Source organism: Anabrus simplex, chromosome 7 (assembly GCF_040414725.1).
Source record: "Anabrus simplex isolate iqAnaSimp1 chromosome 7, ASM4041472v1, whole genome shotgun sequence".
Lineage (NCBI taxonomy): Eukaryota > Metazoa > Arthropoda > Insecta > Orthoptera > Tettigoniidae > Anabrus > Anabrus simplex.
This window is the reverse complement of record NC_090271.1, coordinates 18250125-18269226: the sequence shown is the minus strand read 5'-3', so window position 1 is coordinate 18269226 and position 19102 is coordinate 18250125. Positions and strand designations below refer to the sequence as shown.

General features: G+C 40.8%; 1 protein-coding gene across 1 annotated transcript in view; it reads right to left on the bottom strand.

Annotated features, from left to right (window-relative positions):
• Positions 1 to 18852, bottom strand: part of LOC136876864 (insulin-like growth factor-binding protein complex acid labile subunit) — a 681223-nt gene extending 662371 nt beyond the window's left edge. Inside the window, exon 1 of the mRNA XM_067150623.2 lies at positions 18534 to 18852. The gene's annotated coding sequence lies outside the window, so the exon portion shown is untranslated. The remainder of the gene's footprint in view (positions 1 to 18533) is intronic.
• Positions 18853 to 19102: the final 250 nt, after the last annotated feature.

Genomic DNA, 19102 nt, shown 5'->3' with positions numbered 1-19102 from the left:
AGATAAAATCTATTGGCTGTCCAGGAAGTAAGGGGCGTTTTTGACATGTTCGATCGTTCGATATGCAGGGTACGGTTTAAAAATGTTATTACGGAGCATTATATAAGCAACTGAAAAGCAACGTTTGGAAATAATGCTCTGTTGCGAAGAGTAAAATTTGGGCATTTTTATTCGACTTTCCAATACAGAGGATGTTCCAATATTCAGAGGGGAAGTAGTATGCATGAAAACAAGAAATGAAAGTCCTACAAACATCTATCCTATGAATAATAAAATAATGTTATTTGCTTTACGTTCCACTAACGACTTTTACGGTTTTCGGAGACGCCAAGTTGCCGGAATCTAGACCGGCAGGAGTTCTTTAACGTGGCAGTAAGGCTACCGATACGAGGCTGACGTATTTGAGCACCTTCAAATGCCACCAAACTCCGCCACGATCGAATCTGCCAAGTTGGGGTGAGGAGGCCAGCGCCTCAACCACCTGAGCCACTCAGCCCGGCAACATCGATCCTATATGCAACTACACAAGATAAAATGTAAAGGAAAGATTCACTTGAAAAAGCGCCCTTGTATGTGGTTAACTGGCATTGGCAGTACACACACGAAATACTGAAGCATTAATGAATTAGCATTAGATAGTCCTAACTATGATAACCAGTAATATAAGTGTGGAAGGAAGGAGCTCAACTAACATTAACAATTCTTGGATAAGACGAGAATCGAATCGAGAACGGCAGGCACAGTTTTTCTATACCAAGAGGCCATTGCTGAAATATTATAAAAATCGCAGGAAAATGAACACATTTCCATCTCCTCAGAAAAGGCCCGTGCCAACAAAGCAGTGTTGTGTAGCTTCCTAACGCACTGCTTCTGTTCCTAGAGGTGACCTGCCTTCTCAGTTCAACGCCCACGTATTACTTCTATGGGCTGTGTTGCATTTGAGCTCAAGTTTCAACGATCAGCATTACATTGCGAACGATCCTCACGCTGAAACCATCCTTTAAGGCGTCTTGGTTTACTATCAGATGAAATCAACCCCAGGGCAACTAACAATCTGTTCTCTGACCCTTCACGTAGTTCCTCTCCTCCAACCATTATGCAGCCTGTGAGAATGAGGCCTCACGAAATTCTACTCCCGGGCTGAGCAGCTCAGACAGCAGAGCGCTCGTCTACAACTTAGCAGGTCAATCCTGGCTCAATACGTCAGCCTTGTATCGGTAGACTTACTATCACGTTAAAGAACTACTGCGGGACAACATTGTGGCACCTCGGCATCTCCCCAAACCGTAAAAATAGTTGGTGGGACGTAAAAACAATAACATTTTTTTTTGCTAGTTGCTTTACGTCGCACCGACACAGATAGTTCTTATGGCGACGATGGGACAGGAAAGGCCTAGGAGTGGGAAGGATGCGGTCGTGGCTTTAATTAAGGTACAGCCCCAGCATTTGCCTGGTGTGAAAATGGGAAACCACGGAAAACAATTTTCAAGGTTGCCGACAGTGGGGTTCGAACCCACTATCTCCCGGATGCAAGCTCAGAGCTGCGCGCCCCTAACCGCACGGCCAACTCGCCCGGTAAATCAATAACATTAAATTATTATTAGAAATTCTACCATGTACAGTGAGCCTCGATCAACTACTGAGCAGGGGAGGAAAACTTTCTTTCAGAAAGATTCTGCTAACCTGTGGGCTCCTAATTCCTTTTCTCTGCGACACATGCCATCGACTTACATAATATCGTTTACTTCTTGCTTTCGCCAATAACGTTGAGAAGAAATGCTGTATTGTAGACAAAATGACCGTACTTCGTTTAGCGCTGGTCTTATGAGCTCACACTCGAATCTCAGCAAAGACGAGTCGACTGGCATTAGAGAGTCCTAAGTTGCGATGGACAAATAACAGCACAGCGAAATAAAGGAACTAAGTCTGCCTCTGTGGTGTAGTGGATAGTGCGATTAGCTGCCACTCACGGAGGCCCGGGTTCGATTCCTGGCTCTGCCACGAAATTTGGAAAGTGGTTCGAGGGATGGAACGGGGTCGACTCAGCCTCAGGAGGTCGACTGAGTAGACTTCAGCCATCGTCGAAGAGGTTTTTGCGTGGTTTCTCACTTCTCCTCCAGGCAAATTCCGGGATGGTACCTAACTTAAGGTCTGGCTGAGTCCGAGGGAAAAACGAACCCTTGAGGGTAAGGGGATAAAGAAAGAAAGAAAGAAAGAAAGAAAGAAAGAAAGAAAGAAAGAAATGAAATGAAATTAAAAGTTGTATTGTAACATCTGGAATTACAGCCCAAGACTTACCAAGACCACTGTGCACAGGCTGTGCTGCGTAATGAGCGGGACGAAATCCAGGGTCGTATTGCTTGGCTCTGTAACCAGATCCACCGGATCTCATACCAAACTGCAGGTCAGCTGAGTGAATCCCATTCCAGTCCTCAGTCCAGAATTAAAATTCTCGGCTGACCGGGAATCGAAACCAGAGCTTCCGGATAAATCGCAATGCCAGGGACAGGCATAATCATCACTAGGGTCCGGATGTTTGTGACATGTCTTATTTTATTTCTTGATATTATTTCCATGGAAAATACGAGTTAAGCATTATTTTATCTAGGGTGACTAAAAAATTATGCATTTTTCACGGGTCTTTTGGCTCTTTTAACAGTTTTTGTCATTTTCCAATAATTTTTAATATTAAAGTCATATTTCGCCGTGAACTTTCATCTTTTGTCTTATTTCTATATTTTTATTCCATTATCACAAATCTGCTTTCAGTTGTCTCAAAGACGGATTTTTCACATCCCTTAATTGTTGTCTGTAATTTTCTACAATTATCTTTCTTACACGAAACAAACCAACAACACGCATATTTTCAACTGAGGGAAGGGCACGACGATTGGAGCGTCTGAAGAAGTCTGGGAGGACCGCAAAGCCCGACCAATCCCTTCAAAGAGACCCCTAACGATGGACTGTCTAAAGTGATCCTATGCGGTCATAAAAGAAGAAGAAATGTAAATTTATGTGAATTAGGGGAATAAGCTGTATAAAAAGAGGCAGATACGTATAAAGCGACAGAAAGGTGAACCTCAATATAGAATTCTAATGCTTTGACATATTTCAAACATGGCCCACTAATATCGTGTGATGTTGAACGGTGTTTTTCACGTTACAAGTCAATGTTGTGTGAAAATAGACCATCGTTCCTATCTGAAACCTTTAAAATATATGTAATTTGCTATTGTAATTCTACCTAATCGCCGGTCTGAGTGGCTCAGACGGTTGAGGCGCTGCCCTTCTGACCCCAACTTGGCAGGTTCGATCCTGGCTCAGTCCGGTGGCATTTGAAGGTGCTCAAATACGTCAGCCTCGTGTTGGTAGATTTACTGGCACGTAAAATAACTCCTGCGGGACTAAATTCCGGCACTTCGGCGTCTCCGAAAACCGTAAAAGTAGTTAGTGAACGTAAAGCAAATAACATTAATTAATTATTTCTAATCACCCATGAAATCAGTCTGTAATGAAGAAGTGTGTATTGTGTTTAATTTAATACAAATTAAGAGATTATTGCTTGTCATTTTTAATTATAAATGCTCTATTAGTTTTGTGCTTTTATGTCATTTCATTATACTAAATCTAGGTAACCTCCAATTATGGGGAAAGCGGAATGAATGTTTATAAAATATGAAATATGGTGTGCTATCATTCGCCTCTGTGGTGTAGAGGTTAGTGTGGTTAGCTGCCACCCCCGTAGGCCCGAGTTCGATTTCCGGCTCAGCCACGAAATTTGAAAAGTAGTACGAGGAATGGAACGGGATCCACACAGTCTCGGAAGGTCAACTGAGTAGAGGGGGGTTCGTATCCCACCTCAGCCATCCTCGCACTGGTTTTCCGTAGTTTTCCACTTCTTCTCTAGGCAAATCCCGGGATGGTACCTAACTTAAGGCCACGGCCGCTTCCTTCCCCGTTCCTTGTGTATCCCTTCTAATATTCCTATCCTTCCACAAGGCCCCTGTTCAGCATAGCAGGTGAGGGCGCCTGGGCGAGTACCGACCCTTCTCCCCAGTATTATCTCCCTGACCCAAAGTCTGACGCTCCAGGACACTGCCCTTGAGGCGGTAGAGGTATGATCCCTCGCTGAATCCGAGGAAAAACCATCCCTGGAGAGTACACGGCTTAAGAAAGACAGAAGCGTATGATCACTTATGCCATCGAGAAAGTCAAAGAACAAATGAAACCCTTTCCTACTTTCAAACGTCACTTCTTACAATAATTTGTCATGAAAATACGGTATTTGGTAGACTACCAGTAATTCACAAAATGCAGACTACAATATGTTGTATATAACTTTCACAGATACGATATTATCTGATTGTACATAATGTTGAACGTATGACGTGCTGCTATAAAGCAATGGGGGATAGAGAAGGTCAGCAACTATCTCTGAACACTATGTCCGGCACGCCCTTCATGCCGTTCTATCACCAGAAGAAACGTTACTCTTGGTTCGCCTGATGGCCACGATCGTTAAAGTCTGACACCGTAGTTTCCTGGTTCGAGTCCCGCTGTTGGACAATATCTTCACCATACGAATGTTCGCCGGCAGCGTACGCGAGGTGATGGTATACAATTTCTAAATACTGGATTGATTTCGATTGCAAACCTCTGCGAAGTGTTCATATGGAAAGAGGGCATTTGATGCTGTTGACAGAGATTCTTCCGTCGGATGGAGACGTAAAGCTTTGGACAGACCCCTAAGTAATATTCGACAGTAGTAAGCTATGTGCCCACACGGGTTTCACCCTTTTCCTACCTCACTGTTATTACCACCGCACACCCAGAGGCGGAGGCCGCCCGTTGGGCATCAAATAGAAAGACCTGCACCAGGTCTCTCCTGAGGCCCCATTCAATCAATCAATCAATCAATCAATCAATCAATCAATCAATCAATCAATCAATCAATCAATCAATCAATCAATCAATCAATCAATCAATCAATCAATCAATCAACTTGACACTTTGTTCACGTCAGTAAGCACGCAGGGAGCATCCAACATTCTTAACGCGATTTATTGCGAGTGCTTCAATCTAGATAAGGAATTCAGGATGATATCTGCCAAAGTCTTTGCTCGGAGCACGTTACTGAACGGAAATGAGGTTGTACAAGTAGCTAAAAGGACAGAACATAACAAGAAGCTTTAGATAAGTGGACATGACACGAACAGAAAGGAAAACAAACATCGAAGTGTTCAAAGAGAAGAGAAAATTGCTGGACATAATGGAAAAGAATGGACCGGATGACGATGATTAAGAGAAGGATTATAATGTTTAGGAATAAATAAAGAATATAATCTCATACTTTTATTTACCTAAAATTCGTAACTCATATCCTGAAGACGGTTTCAATATTGAGTTGCTTGCCTGAAGGGTGGATTTTTTCGGTGACAAATCCCCCCAACGTATTTCGAGACGAGGAACATTTTCAAAGTGCCCTCCAGCTTCACCACCACAACTGCCACATATTGTACGACCTTGATATGCATCCAGAGAAGTGTGGTGCACATAGTGACTCAGCTACAAGTGTTCTACCACAAATAGACGATATTCGATAGGACGTTGAAATTTAATTTTCACTTGAAACAAGATAATCACAATACTATCCGGCGAAACTCCAAGGAGGCAGGGTTGCTCCAGAGAGTGGAAAAATAACTGGGATGACCTGAGCAGTAGTTGTGGTGGTAGTGATTACAATTAGGCAATTATTCCCTCTTAACACCACAGGCAAAACTTCAGCATATTGATATCGGTAAAAGAAGGGGAAGGGTCAAGAAGGGAATGGAGATAAGACTCCCAAGATCTCGTAAACCTAAAACCGTCGAGGTCGGAAGAGAATATGTGTTGACCAAGATAGGCCAGACACGAAAGATGGAAAATAAGGAGACTGACACAAATAAGTCGATACGATTCCAGACTCAGCGCATCAATTCACCTTCCCAAGTTCAGAGCCCCAGGTCCCTCTTTTAGCCTGCACTTACGACAGACAAGGAATACCGTCGATGCATTCTATCACCCGAACCCTCAGGGAATAGTGAACTGAAGAAGGTTTATTGCTACATTTCCAGAAAGAGGATGCGGGACCCGCTCTGAACAAGGAATCAAACGTAATGAGCATGTGGCCAGCTTGCAACGTAATCAGAGAACATGCAGCAACACCTCCCCAATTCAGTTCATGGAACGTGCTCGATGGAACCAGAAATGGACATCATCATTAACATTGGAGGACGCTATTACTGTACATCTATAACCATAACACAGCCAAGTCACGGTTTCCAAAACGGAATTCAAACAAAAGATTGATCAAAACTGATACCAGGACGACCTTCAATCATGGTAGCTTTCCTAGCCACTTCTATCGCATAAATGTTGTACGATCTCTGTGTGGGAAACAATTACAATCTGAGACATTAATTACTTGTTCTTCGTCAGCAGAACATTCCAAAACAACAGGAGAAGTTCAAGAAATTAACAGGTTAACATTAAGAGCAGTTCTCAACATCGATATCAACACTACTTGCTCCACAAGACAAGACATACCTAGCAATAATTCAATATCTCGGAAATATCTTTTATTGCATTATAAACGTTTCTTTATTTTCTCTTCACCTGAACTTTATTGTTAAACTTTAGTGTGATGCTCCTTTTGTAGGAACAAACTAATTAATTTTGTTGGTGGCTTAACACATTCTTCTAAAAAAACAGTCATTCATGTCAACAGAAATTTAGGAATATAAATTTCAAATAAGTGTAGCTGGATGTACGGTCTAACCGTCAACTGCCAGTAAATAAAATAAATACTTCCAAAAGATAATAGTGAAAAATAGGATGCATTGCACTAGGTTCAGTTGTATCACAAGCTATGCTATTATGCCTAGTGCAGATCATGTTTTGCAGTTATAGCTGTAGTGACCAGTAATAGCCATAAAAATTCGCATTCTTTGAATAAACAGCTAATTACGCAAAACACCTGCATTACACGGCGCTTTGTGTGTCTGGCATGCCCCGATACGATACTGCCACAAGCGAGCTGCAACAAACGGAACGCCAGAGGGCTGTAATAGAGCTGACATTGAGACACAAATGAGACGAGTTTTCTCTGTCTGGCGGATTATACCGAGGTGTAAGAGCGCCAGGCAGGGCGACGACGGATAATAAACATCTCGCGATCTTAAAAAGCTGCTTCCGTAAGCAGCACACAGCTTCTGAAATGCTAAGGGAGGGAAAGGAGAGTGGTATTCAACTAAAGGTATGTGAAGACATGTCAGGGTGTACGCACCTAGTTTTAATACCATTTCACTTCGCCGGTCCGACAAGGAACATTCCCGAAGTGACTGGCTGATAATGGTATAAAATCAAATACGACGGAAAGTTCACCTGTAATCAATGTTTACTGTCCAACTGAGGTAGACAGATATTGTTATAGCTATTCATATAATACTCATAGACATGGCGCTGTATAGGCTTTTGGGCTTATGACGTGTCAAGAAAATAAGAAGCCTTTCTCGTGGACAGTCGAGATTTTCTTCTCATGACTTAGAGCACAGTTCTCTGCGAAACGTAAATAATTTTACCTTATTTTCTTGACACGGCATAAGCCCAAAAGCCTATGCAGCATCATGTCTATAACTACGGGCCGTGAAAGCATCAATGGCAACATATAATACTCGTTCCTTATTCGTATCAGAATACTAGAATATGGAAGCATAAACAACATTCTGTACAACATTAAAATATAGGACGGTCGGAAACAACGTGAAGCGGATATATGAGCGTTACAATGTTGGTCATACTGATACGTAATATGAAAAAAAAAAAAAACATCGATATCTCGCACCGTTCTCATCACCTGATGAATTTAACCAATCAGATCGCTTCGCGGGCGAATTCAAATGGGCTTTACGAGGCGATGTTGCAAAATCTGTACTTGGCTTGCTCGGGCTTGAGAGCCATATCGAGAAATGAGCATCAAACACTAACACACCGCGGATTTCAGCCAATGCCACCGTAGTGTGCTTGGTTTGGGCCAAGCCTATCAGCAGGGAGGTCCTTGTTCATGTCCATCCCCTAGAAAAGGTTATTTCCTCTGTTGGCGCTATTAGGCCGGCCATAAGCTTGGGGTGAAAATTGGAAACCACGGAAAACCATCTTCAGGGCTGCCGACAGTGGGATTCGAACCCACTATCTCCAGAATGCTGGATACTGACCGCACTCAAGCGACTGCAGCTATCGAGCTCGGTGGTTTAATATGTAGATACCCTGGGGAAACAAGCAGCGGAATGAAGCCAACCTCTGAGACGTACCTTACATCCACTGGATCTCATTTTTAGGGCAAAACGAGCATACGACATGGGGAAGGAAGATTGGAATATATCCAAACAACATCGTGGACATTAGTATTACCAGATACAGACTCATCTACCGCCGAACCCTGGTTCTGTACATTATTATTATTATTATTATTATTATTATTACAACTGGCTTTATGTCACACCGACACAGATAGGTTTTATGGCGACGATGAGATAGAAAAGGGCTAGGAGTGGGAAGGAAGCAGCCGGGGTCTTCATTGAGGCACAGCCCCAACATTTGCCTGATGTGAAAATGGGAAACCACGGAAAACTATCTTCAGGGCTGCCGACAGTGGGATTTGAACCCACTATCTCCAGAATGCTGGATACTGACCGCACTTAAGCGACTGCAGCTATCGAGCTCGGTGGTTTAATATGTAGATACCCTGGGGAAACAAGCAGCGGAATGAAGCCAACCTCTGAGATGTACCTTACATCCACTGGATCTCATTTTTAGGGCAAAACGAGCATACGACATGGGGAAGGAAGATTGGAATATATCCAAACAACATCGTGGACATTAGTATTACCAGATACAGACTCATCTACCGCCAAAGCCCTGGTTCTGTACATTATTTATTATTATTATTATTATTATTATTATTATTATTATTACAACTGGCTTTATGTCACACCGACACAGATAGGTTTTATGGCGACGATGAGATAGAAAAGGGCTAGGAGTGGGAAGGAAGCAGCCGGGGTCTTCATTGAGGCACAGCCCCAACATTTGCCTGATGTGAAAATGGGAAACCACGGAAAACTATCTTCAGGGCTGCCGACAGTGGGATTTGAACCCACTATCTCCCGAATGCAAGCCCACAGCTGCGCCCCAATAACCGCACAGCCAACTCGCTCGATGGTTCTCTAAACTGAATTCGAACAGACGATGCATTACAACCATCATCAGAATCAGATTCAACCATGGTAGCTTTCGTAGTCGTCTTGCCGACGCTCCGTATTGCTCGCCTGACAAGAGTGTCGATGGAGAATTCAGATATTATATTTCTCCAGTGCAACCGATTTCCTTCTCAGCAACAAACATTTCTAAAGACCATAGTAGAATTACATGAGGAATACATGTCTCTGTTTATAACATACTCTTCGATCATTTCTTATAATACACTCGTCAACCTGTATGCAAGCCTAGGACCTCAAGCATGACTTTAACAACAAGAGCTAACTGTGTATATTTTATGTGATATGTACCTCTTCTGTTCATTTTCTGTGTATTTTGATGTGTTTCAGACTATGCATCTGTGCTGGCTGTACAGTAAATATCAGGCCAAAAGTCATAAATAAACTGAACACACACACAAAAAAAAATCCGGGTTTCTCCACATGCACACAGTACAGTATCGTCATTTCCCAGATATCCCGATTTCTTAGTCTGTTTGGGGTATAATAATGAATACGACAGGAAAGTCAGCTACAAATAATGATTATTCTATTCATTTTAGCTGTCCTTGCATACACTTAAAATACGTTTGTGGGTCTTGACGTAGAACTCTGCTAAGCAAAAATGTAATCGACAATAAGCACACTGAATGAATGATGCATCTCTGCAGTTAGGAGTTGAGCAACTTGAATCTTCGGTGTCCAAGATAACATTGTCAGGAGCATCAAAGGCATCACATACAACTGGAAATGTAGCTTTATTCCAGGCATGCTTGATCATGTCACTGAATAAGGGAGCACTGAAGTTACTATGGATAAGCGCTTGAAGACTGATGACAGTGCTACGGAAATATTATACATCTAAAGGTTAAACAAGGTAAGTTGGACCAGGTGGAATGCTTGTTACCCTGTATGTGTTTATCCCGAATTAAGAACAGATGTTGATGAAGTGGAAGTGATCGAGTCAGGATGGGCAGCTAAAATTTGCGTTTCTGTACTCCATTTAGTCTGTTCCCCACCGGGCGAGTTGGCCGTGCGGTTATAGGCGCGCGGCTGTGAGTTTGCATCAGGGAGATAGTGGGTTCGAATCCCACTGTCGGCAGCCCTAAAGATGGTTTTCTGTGGTTTCCCATTTTCACACCAGGCAAATGTACCTTAATTAAGGCCACGGCCGCTTCCTTCTAACCCCTAGGTCTTTCTTGTCCCATCGTCGCCATAAGACCTACCTGTGTCAGTGCGACGTAGCCACTAGTAAAAAAAAAGTCCGTTCCCCATGTTAGGGACGGCTGAATCACAGCTCACCAACACGTCTGGCAAGCGTGGTGTTTTATTGCCGAAAACCTTCCATAAACTCCTATGACTTCGAATTTTTAAACGAAACTACCCCAGGTGAGTAGAGTGAAAGAAGACTCCATTTAGTGGAACATTTACAAAAGACCAGATAAATACCCGCCAAGCATTTTGAGTATTTTGATTATGTTTGTTTATAAAATTAGAAGACTGAGAATTATATTTTGTACAACTTGTATTATGTAGTTTTTTATACAACTAATATTAACAGATACATTTTGACATGTCCTATCTTTACTCCCTTAATGTTGCTATACCACTGTCAACTAATCAAATGACGTAAAGCCTAGTTCATAACCCAGTATTTCGAGATTTGCAGTTAAGCGGCTTTCCAATGATAAAACGAATACAGACAGACAAAACTTGAACTGAACCTACTTGCGATTTTTACATACCGAATCCGAGATACGGAGTGGCGCAAACATTTCAAGTAACGTTATTTATAATATACAGCTGTTGAGCCCGTTGTTGACTGGTTAGTTCTTATACAATTGCAGCAGGAATGCCAGTAATGGCAGCCAGAACACTTAACGACCTTCGGTGTAATGTTATTGTTGATCAGTTCTATGGCTTAGAACGTTTCCTTCCAGCTCGGCGATAATAGGGCATGTGAGGTCAAAGGAGTTCTTCATTTCACCTCCTTTTATGAACTCCCTTTTCTCGTATTATTATTGTTCCCATTCTCATTTCGATGGTTATCGTTATCACGTACCTGATCAGTATGGGCTCGTTACAACTCGTTACAATGGCAACTGAATAGTATTTTCATGTCAGCGATATTCCGCGATGATAAAGTTCCTGCTCTAAATGTCTAAATTAGAAAATATCGCTGTTATGTGGTAAAAAATGTATGAGACATCATGGTGGGAAATTGTAGTTTTATTACTTCTGTTATGTAGACTTGTTTAGACATAACTAATATTTCTGCAGATATTTGCAAGTTTGTGAAAAATGTAATAATCACGCACATCTTCCTTATTAATTAACCCACAGTAAAATGTGTGAAAGGCAAAGTATGAAACGTATTATTTTGCACAGCTTTTACATGTACAGTTTTTCGATATAGCCAATATTAATAGAAAAATTTTGACATGTCCTATTTTGGTCCACATCTCTGTATATAACCTGTCCCATCGTCGCCATAAGACCTATCTGGGTCGGTCCGACGTTTGCAAAAAAAAAAAAAAAAAAAAAAAAAAAAAACCCAATCATAGTGCAGCTGACGAATAGATCCAAGGTTAAATATAAAATATTTAGTTCGAAGACGATATTTTCCTTCCAGCTATCTACAGTATGAATATTGGCCTGCGGCGATCATCTTACCGTGGTACACATCCTTACGGAGTGTGTGGACCTGGTCGATCTGCGCCGCAGTATTAACCTCCCGAGTACAATCTCCCTTATCTTGCGAGATGACGAGCAGTCAGCAGACCTCGTCATCCGCTTTATGAGGGATAGTGGTCTGTTTTATCGTGTGTAATGATGCCCTTTGTCCTAGTGTATTTGTGTTAATTGCGCTTTTATCCCATTGACTTCATTTTAGTTTGTGATGCGTATTTTAATGTGTTATTTTAACGTCTAATGTAAATTATGTATATATATCTGTACTACTAGGCAATGCCTTATTCTTTTGTTTCCTGTATTTTCTCTGATTTTATTAGAAAATAAGGCATTGCGAATTAGATCCACTGATGGTTTTCATCTCATACTCATTTTTCTTCATCAACATTTTTTTAAACTGTAGTCAGTGGATACATTTTAAAGTTTTAACTATCATATATCGTGTCGTCCATCTCGTTCCATTAGGGGCTGATGACCTTCGATGTTAGGCCCCTTAAAACAAGCAGCATCATCATCAATACTGGCCATTAATGAAAGTGTGAATGAACAAACTGTTTTCTTAAAATGAAGACTGAGATGAAAAACACATTCAAAAATTATTTTCTCGAAAACTAGCGAATTGGGAAATAGCCATTCTAAACAGAATAACAATATGTTCAGTCAGCTCTTAACAGATATGAACTCTGTTAAATCCACCTATACCTGTATATGTCGCATTAATTATCTCCAAAAGTGTGGAGGTTACATACTAAACGCAGTAATAGTGGTTCACAATAATATGGGAAATCATGATCTAGCACTGGCCAAGTTGTAGGCAATCCACATGCATTTTCTTCAAAGTTCGATGCTTTTTCATAACCAAACCCAAGCAGTGTCTTCCCTATTTTAACATCACTATCTCCATTTCCAACACTGTTCTAGTTAACATGAAGGATACATTCGCCTAGATTATATTCTTTAACGTTTTGTAATGTCATAAAGTTTATAACATCAAAGTGCGATCATCATTCTTCCGTTAATTTAATGAGGTAATCCGATATACTGTTAAGCTATTAGAGGAACCGACGAGTTGTTCCATCAGTCAAGTATTATGCGTAACGAAATCAATGATATTTCACTTAACTGGCAACGCAATCTCATCCGATTTCATTTCCGTAACTCGCATGGGAAATGATTAATTTTAGAATACTTCGTACTTTATTTTAATTCAGAATTGTTATTTCTAATAAACCCTTTATAAGTTATAAACCCATTTCTGATAACTCTTCTTGAGCATTTAATGTATTTGCTAAATTGAGTTAAAACCATTAAAATATATCGCAAATACAGGGAAAACGTGTCAAAAGCAATCTCAGATATATTCAAAGATAAATTAATATAAATCACGGGAGTAAATACAGTTCGACTCCTTGGGTGAATGATCAGAAGAATTCCGGGTTCGATTCTCGGCCAGGTCAGGGATTTTAATCCTGTCTGATAAATTCTTCTGGCTCAGTGCCTGGCTTTTTTGTGTTTGTTCCAACACTTTCCTCTTCATATTCAGACAACGCACCATGCTACCAATCAGCACATAAATACAGAATAGTGGTTACATCCCTCCACATAGGGTGAGCCTCAGGAAGGGCATCCGGCCGTAAAACAGGAGCAAATCCACATGTTTGACACAGTTCACATACGCATCCCCATAGCTGTGGGAAAAAGAGCCGTACAAAATAAATTATCTAACACGGAGGATGGCAAGAAGATTACTTCAAGTTCTCTATGGTCATCTAGGATAGGTGTAACTTCGCTAGTAAATTACACTGCTGTTAAAATCACAACGCAATGAATGCATTTTCGATGCTGTTCTGCAAACAGATTCACGACAATTTAAACAGACCATTGCTGACATCGTTATTAATTTTAAAATGTCCTGCTGCGATTATTTCTGGTTTTATAGTATAATGAAAACCAAATATCTAGGTTATGTCATGATATAAATACAAGTACGTAGCCTACTAATTTCTTGCTGAATGACTTCGTACAGTAATGATGACCTAGGTCATTTCGTTAGAAATTCCCGCATACGAAGTTTGAAAACGAAAATCAGACTTTCCCCTTTTATTGGGCGAATACAGAGAAATATTATACCTACACACTATGACCATCATTGTTTATTGTTAAAAGCTGTCTACCACGGAGGATTGCTAGATGAAACCAGAAACATGTAATTCTGTTTGCAAAATTAACAGTGATCATCTACGAGGTTTTCATGTTTAAATTCACTAGTATATTATATTCCTGTTGAAACTACAACGCAGAGATGTATTTTCAAGTCGTGTTCGGAATGTGCTCGCTGTACGCTCGCTAGCTACATATATACACAGAATCTCTAAATTTTATTCGATACATGACTTACTATTTAATAATGTTTTAGAACACAGAGTTTATATACACAGAGCGAAAGAATGATGTGAAGAAATAATAACAAATGACGAAGGGAGTAAAAGATCTCGATAACATTTTTCTTCGATGTAATCATGAAAGATAAACGCAATTCGAACATTAGCGTCAACATGATCTTAAGTTATGTCTCCCAATAACATTTACGGCCGTAACGAAGATTTTTCATGGTTTCACAACTGGCCGTCAACCTCAGGAGAAAGCTGGGTTACGTTCACTTGTACAGAAACAACATCCGACTGGACAGATTCCTAGGATACCAACATCCTTCTACAGTATGTTCATTATCTCAGGTGAACACGAAAGAAAAAACGAATTTGTCTGTAAATTAGTAACGTCTTGCGTAATTCTATGTGAAAGTTATTCATCACGGGGAAGTTCAAAGACTAAACCTGACCAAGAAGATATTCTACAATCAAAATTAAAAGCTAGACAATCACTGACAATAACTACCAGCAATGAGTGGTAGATTCTGAGATGTCCAGTTACTTGGCTGAGTGGCTTTCGGTTGAGAGAGCCCTGTGTTCGATTCCCAGCTGGGCCGGGGATTTAACTGCAGATGGTTAATTCCTCTGGCTCGGAGACGGTGTATTTGTGTTTGACTCAATACACTTGTCTCCATTTACATACAACACACCACGCTACCAATCACCACAAAACCACACAATAGGGTATTAAAACCTCCTTCCATAGTGGGTTAGCGTTGGGAAGGGCGTTCAGCCGTAAAACTGACACCTCAATTGCTGACCCCAATGAATTGGGGACAAACCTGATAATAATAATAATAATAATAATAATAATAATAATAATAATAATAATAATAATAATAATAATAATAATAATAGATTCTGAGTTGTTTTCAGTACAACACAAATGCAATGTGGAGATTTATTGTCACATTAAAGCACTTAAGAGCTAAACTCCAACATACTGCAGATTCTTTAAACTATCAGCTGTTAGAGGGCTGGGTGTTTGTGTGTGTCCCACCACTTTCCTCTTCATATTCAGACAACGCTCTACACTACCAGCCATTACAGAAACACGCAATAGTAATTGCATCCCTCCATATAGGGTTGGCGTCAGGAAGGGCATCCAGTCGTAAAACGTGGCCAAATCCACATCCTCGACACAGTTCGCACCCGCGACCCCACAGATGTGGGAAATGCGAAGGAAGATGATTATTCCTCTCTTTCTCAATCCGTTTACCCTCCAGAATTGGTTCTTCTCCGAACTCAGCGAGGGATCTCACCTCTACCGCCTCAGAAGCAGTGTTCTGGAGCATGAGACTTTGGGCCGAGAGAATAAAAGTGGGAAGGAGGACCAGTACCTCGCCCAGGCGGCCTCACCTGCTATGCTCAACAGCGGGCTTGTGGGGAGGGTGGGAAGATTGGAAGGGATAGACAAGGAAGAGGAAAGAAAAGTGGCAAACCACGGAAAACCAGTTCGAGGATGGCTGAAGTGGGAATCGAACCCGGACCTCCAAGGGTGGTAGCTAATTACAATAACCTCTACACCACAGAGGCAGACTATTATTGTTATTATTATTATTATTATTATTATCATCACCATTCCTGGGATGCTTCTGAGTTGTATAGCAATATAAATTAAAACTTATATACATTATTATTATTATTATTATTATTATTATTATTATTATTATTGAATATCCTGTTACAAACCCATCACATTAATGGTGAAAGTATATTATTCTATTATTTCTTCCTACTTGTAACAATTATCATATCATGATCATTACATTGCATTCGGGAGATAGTGGTTTCGAACCCAGTGTCGGCAACCCTGAAGATGGTTTTCTGTGGTTTCCCATTTTCAAACCAGGCAAATGCTCGGGCTGTACCTTAATTAAGGCCACGGCCGCTTTCCTTCCCACTCCTAGCCTTTTCCGATCCCATCGTCGCCATGTAAGACCTATCTGTGTCGGTACGGCGTAAAGCAGATTGAAAAAATCATCATTACTGTAATAAAAAGTAAGCAATAAAGCAGTAGTAGCACTGAGCTGTGGTTCCCTGTTTAGTTATCCTAATCCCGATCTATATTTTGTAATATTTTTCGCTAACAGCTGTAACACCCTCCTCATCGTGGGGAATTTCTGGTATTGGACATTACATTCTAAACAACAGTCGGGTTATCTAGATTATTACTATTGTACTTTATTTTATTTTAATTTCTTCGTAGGTATTATAATATTACCGTAGTTAGGAAGCAAAATATCCATTTACTTAATATTATGTAGTATATCCGATATTTTATATACGGTAAGATAACACAGCAGCATAGTAATTTAGTTTCAAATTTTTATTTCATGTTATTTATGTATTCACTGGTTAACTGTAAGACAGTGACAAGTGCCCCGTAACTTTGCCATCTATCCAACACTTTTTTTTTAAATACCAGGAAGATGAAGAGGAAGGTAAATTCATTAAAAAAAAAAAAAAAAATACCGAGCGAGTCAGCTACGCGGTATGTCTCGTCTAGCTGTAAGTTTGAAGGCAGAATATGAGGGGTTCGAATCCCACTCTGAATAGGGTTTATCCCCGGTTTCCCATTTTCACACCAGGTAAATACTGTAGCTGTGCCTTCTGTAGGGTCGCGGCTGCTATTTTCCCCCTCCTATTCCTTATCTCATTGTCGTGGAACACCTGTACGAATTAGTGCGTCGTTATAAAAATGGAAAATATTCGGCCCCTTGGCTGAACGTGCAATAGCAGTGTAGTGGCCTTCTGTTCAGAGAGCTCTGGGTTTGATTCCCTGCCGGGCCGAGGATTATGTAGCTGTTTAATTCCTCTACCTCGGGGTCCGGTGTTCGTGTTTGTGTTCATTTACATAGGCCTACTACAAACCACCACAAAAACATGCAGCAGTGAAACATATCCCTCAACGTAGGGTTGGCGTTAGGAGGGCATCGGGCGTAAAACTGGGCTTCAACCAGATGAAGTGCCGAGCCAGATAATTGAGAGAAATGTTAAAACACAACAAAAATTAATTCTCAAATTATATCACAACGAGAATACCAGGAAAGAGGAAGGTGGTGATGATCGTTGTTTTCAAGAGGAAATCAATGAGAATAATGGTTCCCAATCAAGAGAACGACGAATTTCCTATATGGGAAAGTATTTTTGCGGTGGCGCCTTCAACGCATTAATATTACGTGAAAATCCAAGCAAATGTATCTTAAATTTTAAGATATATGCCGGATATAATTTAAGGTAAAAACGAATATCAACTGATACAATAAACAACACGACTGGTGTACTAAAGGAAAACATTACTGACATTTAAGGGTATTGTTTGAGCAGTCGTTGTCAACCGCAGTTAAGATCGGCCAGCGCTGCTGTTGTTATTGTTGACGCTGGTGATCGCTCGCTAATCCCGTGGAAGGGGAGTGTGGTAGCACGACCAGATTTACAAATAACAAGACAATGAATCCAACAATGCGATAACTGTTTCCTGATCACAAGTAGATAACAGTTGTTCGCTTCTAGGTTTAATTGAATAGATCAGGATGTTTTTACCTTACTGTCCACAGCATTCCAAAACATACACGATTTGAAATGATTATTTAGATTTTTAATTTTTTAATACACTCGCTTAACCTTTCTCATGTCATCATTTCAAATCACGCAGTTAGGATAAACAAATCTCTCGAACGTTGTGAAGATGATAAGGTAAACAAACGAGAATTTCAAAGGAGGATTTTAGTTTCAGCAATGAATGGATGGAAACAAAATTGCAATTTCTTCAAAATAAACACTGCGCGGACTGAGTTCGTCTCTTTCTTTTCGAGAGTTTTTAACCGCAAGCAAAGCCATATTTCCGATATGTGAGATTAAATACTGAACTTGCAGTAACACTTTTTAAGCAGATTTTTTCTTCGATTCGTAACACGTAAATTTTAAACTCACCACATAACTCTCTAATCATGGGTTGCACAAAAAAAAAAAAAAAAAAAAAAAAGCTCGGCATCTTCCTCCTGCTCCAAATATGATTTCTTCCGTCAGTGCAAGATTTATAGTAACTTAACACTTGTTTTCCATCGTACACTGGACCAAAACATAATACGAAGTTCAGAAAATATCCTGTACTTACATATATTTCGGCATTTCGTCCATTTTCCCGAGTCGAGAGAGTGTTGATGTTAAGTTGAGTATCCGTTTCTGTTGGAGTTAACACCCTGCCGAGGCGGGGTAAGTTAGAAGAAAAAACACATCCATATCCTATGAGGAGCACCAATTATTATTGTTGTATTGAAATAATTCACTTTTTGCACCGAGTATAATGAAGTAACACGAGTTATAACCTAGCACACTGTAGCAGTATATAATAACAAAACACAACCTGCGAGCGAGATAGAGAGTGAGAGAGACAAAGCGAACGAGCGATGATCAACCGCTCACGTCTGCAGCCACTGGACTGGTGATACTGAGCTGAAGTGTGCACTGGAGTGGCGGGTTGGGCCTACCTCCTTGTGGCGTTCGTCCGACCGCTACTCCGCCTGGCGGATGAGCGCGTAACCTCTCGCCTGCCCGCGACTTGTCCTGCGCACTGTTGCCAGATCCACTCCCTGCTGCTGCTGCTGCTCGGAATGCACCGTAATATGAGTCATCTGGATGCATTGAAGATCACACAGCAGCTAGCGCGGTGGCTCAGAAGTAACC